Source organism: Silene latifolia, chromosome X (assembly GCF_048544455.1).
Source record: "Silene latifolia isolate original U9 population chromosome X, ASM4854445v1, whole genome shotgun sequence".
Lineage (NCBI taxonomy): Eukaryota > Viridiplantae > Streptophyta > Magnoliopsida > Caryophyllales > Caryophyllaceae > Silene > Silene latifolia.
Window position 1 is genome coordinate 190,858,031 of NC_133537.1, and position 10,507 is coordinate 190,868,537.

The 10,507-nt window shown below is 34.6% G+C and overlaps 1 long non-coding RNA gene across 1 annotated transcript; it reads left to right on the forward strand.

Annotated features, from left to right (window-relative positions):
- Window positions 1-8,516: 8,516 nt before the first annotated feature.
- LOC141621673 (uncharacterized) lies at window positions 8,517-10,220 on the forward strand. The gene is made up of 3 exons (XR_012532564.1): window positions 8,517-8,697; window positions 9,524-9,715; window positions 9,833-10,220. It is a non-coding gene; the product is annotated as an uncharacterized LOC141621673 (long non-coding RNA).
- Window positions 10,221-10,507: the final 287 nt, after the last annotated feature.

Here is a 10,507-nt window from a genome sequence, read left to right on the forward strand (position 1 = left end):
GAACATAAATCTCTAAAAAATTGACTTATTTTCAGAATCGCATTCCAAATCGTAGTCGGGAGTAAATTTTTAAAAGCCACGGGTAATAAGCGCTCCATGAAAACATGACAATCATGACTTTTCAACCCTTTCAACTTCAGTTCCTTCAAATCAACACAACGGCTCAAATCGGATGCATATCCATCGGGAAACTTCAAGTTTCCTATCCAATCGCACAATACCTTTCTTTGAGCTTTGTCAAGAGTAAATATGGCTTTTGGTTTAGCCCCATCCTTACGAATATGAAGTTTAGGACGATCACAAAATTTCTTCAATTCTATTCTTGAATTAATATCATCACGTGTCTTTCCTTTTACATCCATAATCGTATGAATAAGTAACTCAAAGAAGTTCTTCTCTATGTGCATCACATCCAAATTGTGTCCGATCAACATTGTTTTCCAAAGAGGGAAGCTCCCAAAAATACTTCTTTTAAACCAACCATTTTTTTCTTTTTCAACTCTTTAAACTCTTCTTCAGTCCCATCGACAGTTGTTGGCAAATCACGTATAACCTCCCATATCTCATCCCCTTGGAGTCGAACCGGAGCATTGTCACGCACCTCCTTACCTTTTAAGAAAGATTTCTTGTTCTCTCTATGAATATGTCCATCCGGTAAGAAACATCTATGACAATCAAACCAACTAATTTTTTGGAATTAGGAAGATAAAATGCTTTACTCCTATCCATGCAATAAGGACATGCCTTTCGCCCAGCGGTTGCCCATCCTGATAGCATACCATATGCGGGAAAATCATTTATAGTCCATAACAATGAAGCTCTTAGTTGGAAATTTTGCTTCTTCGACACATCAAATGTTTCTACACCAACTTCCCACAAATACTTCAGTTCCTCCACCAACGGTTGTAAATAAACATCCAGATGGTTTTTTGGGTTATCAGGACCGGGAATAAGTAAAGAGAGGAAAATAAATTGTCTTTTCAGACAAAGCCAAGGAGGTAAGTTGTACGGCGTGGTCATTACGGGCCAACACGAGTAGTTTCTACCAAACTGACCAAAAGGGTCAAACCCATCCGTACACAAGCCAAGTCTCACATTGCGAGGTTCCTCGGCAAAATCGGGATATAACCTATCAAAACGCTTCCACTCCTCCCCGTCACTCGGATGACACATCTTTCCTGGTGTACGAGGATTTTCTTTGTGCCATCTCATTTGGTTGGCAAGATTTTTCGTGGCATACATTCTTTGAAGTCTAGGAGCTAATGGAAAATAAATTAATGTGTTTTTTGATATTGGTTTCTTTCTCTTTCCACTCCTTTTATTACCCTTCTTCCCCTTCAAAACAATATTTCCTTCACTTGTCTCATATCTATCCCTTTGACATTTCTTACATTTGTCAAGCAAAACATCATCTTTCCAAAAAAGCATACATCCTTTAGGACATGCATCAATCTTTTCATGTGGAAGTTGAAGACCTTTGACCACTTTCTTGGTATTATAGAAATTTCGGGTCATAACATTATTATCGGGTATAACATCCTCAACCAACGTAGCAATACTATCAACGGCTTTAAATGGCATATTATACTCACATTTTAAAGAAACTATCCTGGATGCAACTTGTAACAATGTCATTCTACTCCCCTCATATAAGGTTTTTTCGGAAGCACTTAGCATGTCAAAAAAGGCTTTTGCTCTTGGGTTTGGTTGTTCTTCATCAATCATTGGTACACGGTCGTCATTAATGAAATCATTAGACCGAAAGGCATCAAGTACCATTTCTCTATATGGGTTCTCATTTTGTTGGATTTGAGGCTCTTCGGGATAATATTTTCTCCATGGGAGATCCAATTGTAGTAGTTTGGAAAAAAACCATTTGTAACAAGATGCTCTTCTACTTCAATGTCAAATAAATATTTTAAGTTTTTACATTTAGTACAAGGACACCTAAGTTTATGTTGTTCCAAATCATATGAATCTTGACATCTAGCAAATTCAATAAATCCACGAACTCCCTTTACAAATCTAGCGATAGGACGTTTCTTCTTATCTACTCTTTCTTCGTACATCCAGCTACGTTCAGATCTCTTCATTTTAATCTATAAGCAATATATAGCAAACTAACCATTTTAAATAATAATATTTAATTTCAACAAAAAAAGCAATGGTTATCTCATCCTCCATTTTATGCTAATTTCAAGATTTCAATTGGGTCCTTATCACTCCAACCTAAACCCATCAATGTACGTTTCAAGTCACTAGCAAACACACATTTGTGAATTATTAATGAGAAAAAAATTCGGCAGCAATTCCCCTTAGTTCTCCAAATACACAATGTGGAAAAGATACATATTCCACATATGTATTCAGAGAACATTGGAGAAATTTGCAACCAAATTCTTTTCTCATTAATAAAATCACAACTATGTGTTTACTACCTAAGTGACTTGAAAACGTACAAAGACGATCCCAAAATGGGGACTATTCAAGAATTGCTCCTAATGAGTAATTCTTGAACGGGTACTAGGTCATTATATATTAAACAAGTTGTCAAAATTATAAGGCAAATGTGTACAATCCCCTAATCAAATGACATTACTAATTTAACAAATTTATACATCATGCTCATTCTATCAAGAAAAATGCTAATTAATTAACAAAAATGCTAATTAAATCATTCTAACTTAATTAATTTGGTTAATTATACAAGTTGTCAAAAATGCTAATTTCTAACCCTAACTCAAATTAATTAACAAAAATGCTAATTAAATCATTCTAACTTAATTTGGTTAATTAAAAGGCAAATTTATACAATCCTAACATTATACTACCTTCATAAAACTATACTACCCTCAACAATACTACTTCAATATTACTAAAACTAAGCTACTACCTTCAATAATACTAATATTATCAAGATTACCTTCAATTACATCCCCTAATCAAATCACATTACTAATTTAACAAAAACCCCAATTTCTAACCCTAACTCAAATTAATTAACAAAAATGCTAATTAAATTACAACTACATACAATAATAAGCATCACTAATGTATAAATTACAACTAGATATTAAATAAGCATCACAACTTAAACAAAATATGAAGGATTGAAGTAATTAAATCGATTTGAGTCGAAAACAAACCTTTATTATAAACAAAGGGTCGGTAGGGATGTAGTGTGCGGATGGCGGCGGCGAGTGGTGGCGTCCGGTGGTCGTTGTAGTTGGTGGTGGCGTCGGGTCGTCGGATTTCTGGGCGCTTTTTTTTTTTTATGTTGATGATAGAGTGAATGAAGGAGACGGGGTGAAGAAATTGGCGAAAAAAAAATAAACAGAGGGTTGGCGACCGTTTTTGGTCGCCAAATTGGCGACGGGTTTTGGTCGCCAAATTTGGCGACTGATTTCGGTCGCCAATTTGGATAATATTGCGTCGCCCGTGGATTTCATACGGATTTTTGGATAAAAAGGTATAGTCGCCAAATTGGCGACGGCTAGTGGTCGCCCGTTTTTTTTTTTCTGTCGCCAAATTGGCGACTGTAGCATGTCTGTCGCCTTTGTCGTGTTTTCTTGTAGTGTATAATTCTCAACAAACAACTAGTTAGCGGTTAGTCGAGGTCGATCCATGGGACGGTGTGCTTTGGGTTCTAAGTCTATCTATTTCAATTTATGCTAGTGTCACAATTTGTTTGTGTTTGTAGTTTTATTCTAGACTAATGCAAGCAATAAAGTAAAACAAACAATAAAAGGAAGGATGTAAACATATGATTAAAAGTGCTAGGATATCATGGGTTCATAGGGGATTCATGGGAGTTGATCATATAAACATGTTCACAAAGTTGCAAGCAATTAATGTTGTAAAGGAACCGAGTTGGTTTATGTCAGTTCTTAGGAAGAGTTGGGTCCCGGAGCCGAATCGATTAGAATGTACAACACCTACAAGTCGACTTACTTTCCTCATAATCACTTGTATGTATGGTCTAACAAGACTCGAGTTGGTTTATATCTTACAAGTTAAGTTGAATAGATAAGAGATGGTTATAAATGCAAGGATTCATAGGCTTAGCATTTCATCAATCATAACATGTGCATAGGTTGACATCACAACAAGCAAGCAAATTTAATCATGAAAACATATTAGATCAAGCATGATTAATCCCCATGTTTACTTCCCTTAATTACCCACTAGTCCTAGCTAAAAGACTACTCACTCATTATCATGGAAAACATGTCATCAATGGTATCAATCATTACAACAAGCATAAACATGATAAGAGCTTAAGGAAATAGACAATAAAGAGTAAAGAGTAAAAGGATTATACCAACTTAAGATGCTCCCAATAATAAACCAAAAAATAAAAGCAGAGAACTTGATTGATTGATGAAGGGTTGTCAATCCTCCAATAATAACCCAATAATCTTCAATTACCCAAAAGTAACAAACTTGAACAATAATTAAGGAGAGATTAATGTGAAATTTTTGGAAAGATTAAAGCATAATCTAATCTAATCCACTCCTAATCTATTCTAAGAGGATTTTCTAATGTGGAAGCCCCCTTTGATTATCATCAAGTAGGGAAGTGCAAGTATTCCGGGGAGATGCGCATCCTTGCTGAAGACGCCGAGGGATGCTCGAATTCAAGGGTGGGACGAGCGGATTGTAGGCAGGAGGGACACTCGTCCCGAAGGTAGGGACGCTCGGATTCTTGGGCACTTGGACGAGCGGCTTCCTGCTTTGGACGCCCGGATTATTGTTCAGAAGACTTCCTCTCGCATACTTCTTATTCTTGCAACGTTGGTCTTTAGTTCTTGCCTCTTCTTCTACACTCGTCCTACCAAGATCGTCAATGTCCTTCCAAATAAGCTCAAGAGACGGGAATTTCCGCCTAATTGTCTCCTTTCCTACAAAACATATGAAATGTACTAGAAAAGCAAAATAGAAAGCATTTGATAGACAGAATGGCTATGGAATGTTGTAATAGTATGCAAAATAGGCTCAATTAGGGGACTAAATGTGCGCAAATATGAGTCACATCAATTTTATGGTGTTGTGCATGAACTCGTAATCTGAAAGAACAAAATATGAAATGTAAAAAGTAAAGGACACAAGAAAATGGCGACGCGGAAAACCCGAATGTGGGAAAAAACCAGGGGGGGAGTCGGTTGTTAGGTTCATATACCTCTCTTATAAGACATTTCTTATAGTGAACTAATTAACATTTTAATGTGAGTTCTAAAGATCTAGTGCATGCATAACTAATAGGATATGAAAAGAAAGAAAATTTCTCTTACATTATATTTGGTTCGAAATATGGGCACAAACAAGGACACCTTTCTTGTTTGTTCTTGAGCTTAAGTGTAATGGATGATCCTCCAAAATCTCAAATATAGAGATCCTCCTCTTGTTGCACCCAAAACAAAATCCTTAAACTAATATATTAACTAACTAGATTAATATACTAGTATCCTTAAAATAATCTAATAATATCTTTATTACTACACTAGTAATCTTATATATTGATATTAGAATTTTAGATGAACAATTTAGAGTTTCTAAAACTATTTTAGAGAGATGAAGTGAGTAGTTGAATGAATGTTGCATGAATGAATGAAATAGAGAACAAATTCTCTGTAAGAGAAAAGGGGTAGCCGGTTGAGGGGGGTGGAAGGCCAATGCATGGCCTTCTCACTTATTCTTTTGTTCTTCACAAGAATGTAGGTTTGCATGGCTAGCTAGAGTATGAAATGATGATGTTTATTTTATCATTTAAAATAAAACATCCACTAACTCCTCATACCCTTCAATTTTCGGCTACATTAGAGAAAATGGACTTCCATTTTATTTTGTCAATTTGTCATATGTCACATGTAACATGTTATTAATTAATTAAATGCACATTTATCAAATAAATATCATTATATATATTAATTAAATTACATATAACAAATTGCATAGTAATTCTTGATCACATAAATAAAATGGGTCATGTTAATATAATTCACAACATATTGTAATTATAATTAACCATTCATTCTTAATTTAATTGGTTCACAAACAATAACGAATTTTAGTAATAAAATCTTTTAATTACTAAAATAAATCTTATTTAATCAAATTACAATAAGATATAAATATTCTCACTCATAAATGAATTGTTCACTTTTAAGGAATTTATTAACTTGTATCGACATACAATTAATCAGCTTATCTATTAAGGGAATTGTTCTATAGGTGTGACCTTAAGGGATCAACTTATCACCACCGTCAAACGACAGCAGTGTTAAACTCTAGTTAGCCAATCATTACTGATTAATGTTGATCAGTTGACTATATAATTGAATCATCCCTTACGTATTCTTAATTTGAGATTTAAACATGTGATCGCACTATTGTTGAGGACACATACTCCAACATTCTCCCACTTGTCCGAGACAAGTGTGCGTCACCATTTCTCTTGTCCTATTACAATCTCCCACTCAATGCAAGGTGTCTTGCAGGTCGTACTTACATTTGATCATATCTTGAGTGGTTTCATCGATCTGGAGAGTAACTGTCTGACCGGAATTATCTACCGTAGATACCTTCCGAGCGTGGCCACGCATTTTCAGTTCAGTTCTCCTCGAGTGGCCTTGAGATTTTCAACAACCCTGACAAGGGGGTGGGCAATTCCTATCGCACTATTCCCTTCGTTTAGCCACAGATCATCATGACCCAAAATACATTCATTTGACTTCAGTTACGACAGTCGTAGAGTATAAATCAAAGCCAATCAGAAACTTGTGCCTACTTGGGCGAATAGTCTTTAGTCAAAAGAATTGACTCATAAGAATACTACAGTAGCTCTTGCCAAGACCAGGCTTTATAAATTTCCAGAACTCTATAAGCGGTCACTACCCGCCAGAGTGTCTCATACAGTCTGTTAATGTGATTGACTAGTCATCCCATATGACTCTATGGCACTTGAACTTGCCATCAGTCGCATCACACTCTAGTCACTTCGAGACGTCACCTCCTATAAGTAACCAGGGGCGAATACTATGTTAATCCAGTTCACTTAATAGGGTTTAAATTTGTCTCAACAATCTATTTGGATATAACAAAGTAATAAATAAATGAGTTTGCATACAAAAACTCAAACGATAAATGCGATTATCATATATAAACCAAAAACAAAGTTTTTCATTTCATATCTCATAACCTAATACAAACTTGGCATGCGTTTTAGACCCATGGAAATAACATATCGGTCATGTTTAGCCTGTGATAAAGGCTTGGTTAAAGGATAAAAAATGTTATCATCAGTCCCAACCTTACAAATCGCTATTTCCTTCCTTTCAATGAAATCTCACTACTACAAATTGAACTTATTGCAACATTTCATTTGCAACACTTTATGAAACTGTTGCATTTTAGGCACAAATTGCCATGTTCGCAACACTTTTACAAGAAATGTTGCATAATACAATCAATTGCAACACTCATAAAAAAAATGTTGCACCATTAAGTGAAATATGCATCATTTTTTATCAAGTGTTGCATTGTTTAATACAATATGCAACATTTGTATACAATGTTACTTTATCAAACCTAGAAATATTATTTGTCCAAAATTCTTTGTATTTTTTTAGATTAGTAGACACATACATTGTTTTGTAGATCTCTACTTTTAATATTTCAAAATGAAAATAAAATCCCTTTGTCTTTAGACTGTTGTTTAACATATGAAAATAATATGTTACCCTATCATTTAAAGTGAAAAAATATTAACGAACTTATTTGAAATACTCGATCTTAAACTGGACGTGATCCTAACGACCATCTTTTTTACAAAGTATTACTTGTAAAGTTTAAGCTAGGATTCGATTGACCCAAATTTGAAATTCCTGTTAATTTAGAGTTGAAACCTGACCCAACGGTACGTTTGATTAAAATATAAATGATTACATATTATTAAAATATTACTCTCTCTGTCCCGGTTATTTGTTGTCTTATTCTATTTTAGGGTTTCTCAGTCAATTGTTGTTCTTTCTATTTTAGGATTGAATTTGATGAACAATTTGATCATTCACACTCAATTTTGCACACTTATCATCTTTTAATTGGCCTTCTCCTCTTTCTTTGGTCTTTTTGCCAAAATCAAAGGACAACTGATCGAAACAGAGAGAGTAATATTTATTTACGAGTCAAGAAATTATAATTAAGGGGTCGTTTGGTTCAACAAGTCGGAATGGAATGGAATGGAGTTTGATAGTATGGTGGTATGGGGTTCTAAATCCATACTAGTCTAATCTTGTTTGGTTCATCATAAATTATAGAAGGAGGGAATGGAGTTTGAATCCAAGGGAGGAGGGTGGGTATGGGATTCCAAGGGGTTGGGGTGGAGTTAGAATCCATTGGGTATCTAACTCCATTCCAAATCACCCCAACCAAACAATGGAATGGATCAAATCCATTCCATTCCATTCCAATATGTTCAACCAAACAATCGCTAAAAGTTTACGGAGTAGTAATTTTAGCATTTCAGTTACTAACAATAGCCGACTCCTTCTCCCTCTTTCATGACCTTCAATCCTTCATTCAAAGTGCTTTACTCATCCCAAGCCCTGTGGCTCGTCTCTCGTTGTCGATTACGTTCGTTAGATGAATTTTCCACACCGTTGTGTGCGCTCTACTCATCTCCTTTTGTCGCCATGCGAGGTAACTTCTTTCCCGATCTGTTATAGTTTCAATAGTTCTGTCTTCTCTTCGTTGATTCAGATTTTTAAAACGAATTTATTTTAGTTAATTGACATTAATATACATCTCTTATTCTAGACACTTGGGTAATTTTTGTAGATTAATTGAGTAGAACTGTAAGCATCTTGAATTAGGGTTCATGTAATTTGGGGGTCTTTTATTGAAATTCGAATTTGATGTTTATTTCTAGGGATATTTGACGATGAGGTATTATTAACGTTGTTGTGCGATTGAATTGAGAAATCGCTATTTAGTGTTCATGAGTGTGCTAATTAAATTGTTCCAGATTTTGTTGTCCATTTGAGATACATAGATTAGTCTCAATTTCTCATTTTTAGTTCCTTAATTAACAACCTATGTCAATTTGACTCACAAGAGAAGTCCAAATACATCATATAACTTCGTCTCTCATCCATAATCACCATGGTCTATTATCTATGATAATCAATTATATTGATGAGAATCAAACTCATTTGACTATTAGGAATTATGAATTACTAATAATCGCGGTAAGCAATGTTTACCACTTGGAATTCTTGTTATATATTCAGTACTTGTTTGAGCAATGGATAGTGCAAGGTATACATATAACTTCATATGTTATTCGTTCCAGAATGGACTCGTAGTGTATCTATGTTACTTGTAAAAAGGCAATACCTCCGTGGATTAAAGTTTCTTTAGAAATCTCTTAATTAAGTTTAACAAACATTAGTTGACGTCTTTTGAGCATCGCCTTTCCTCCCTTAAGGCCAACATTATTGATTATTGATTTTGTTTTGTTTTTTAGGTGAAGGAACTGGATTTCAGAGTGGGTAATGGATAGTGGTCAAACTATTGCTGCCTATTTAGTGGTTATTTTAACTTCTCGTCCCCATATCTTGTGCAAAGACATACCTGACTGTTTTTCCCAATCAATTTTATAGGTTTTTTCCCCTCAATTTAGATTCTTTTATAAGAGAGAATTACAAGAATTCTAGAGGTCTTTTTTACTTTTGAATATTTGCCCAATTCATCTTATTGTTTCTTTTACTGAACTTAACTTTGGTTTTATTAAAGGGAAAGTGTGATCAATGATATTTGTATATGTTGTATGCAGGCTGATGAGAATGTTAAACATCAATTTGGTTGCAGCTATATAGAGCATGAAAAGCTTGGCGTTGGTGTATGACTGATTACAAACTCATTTTCTCACTCGTGCTCCTTGGGACCGTTGTATGATAAAAGAGTTTCTGAACTTGATTAAAAGAATGGGTGAGCATTACAATTGTTATGAATCTAATCTCCTAAACATGAATGCTGGATGGTAAGCTTGGTGGCCATGTCGCATGTGCTCATAAGGATTAAGCTTAAGATCAAGATGCTTCTTCGACTCTTCGTTTTATTTAAAGTTGCAAGTTGTAAATTAATGCTATTAAAATTGTTAGATTAAAAATATAGACTTCTTACAAAAAACAATGTATTTACGTTTTTTTGGAATAAAATTATTGGCCTCTTTACCAAAGTGTTGCTTATCTATTGAAAAAATGTTGCATTATCGAGATGAAAGATGTTGCATCTATTTAACGAAAGTGTTGCTTCACTTAATAATAAAAATGTTGCAAATGATTAAAGTGTTGCCATTTAAACAAAAAAAGTGTTGCGGTTGTTAGGAAAAAATGCTGCTAAAAAAAGTGTTGCATACTTAAAAAAAGGTGCAACACTTTGTTTAAATGTTGCTTTTGATGAAAAAGTGTTGCACCAAGTGTTCCATTGATCTATTGCAACGGAGCTT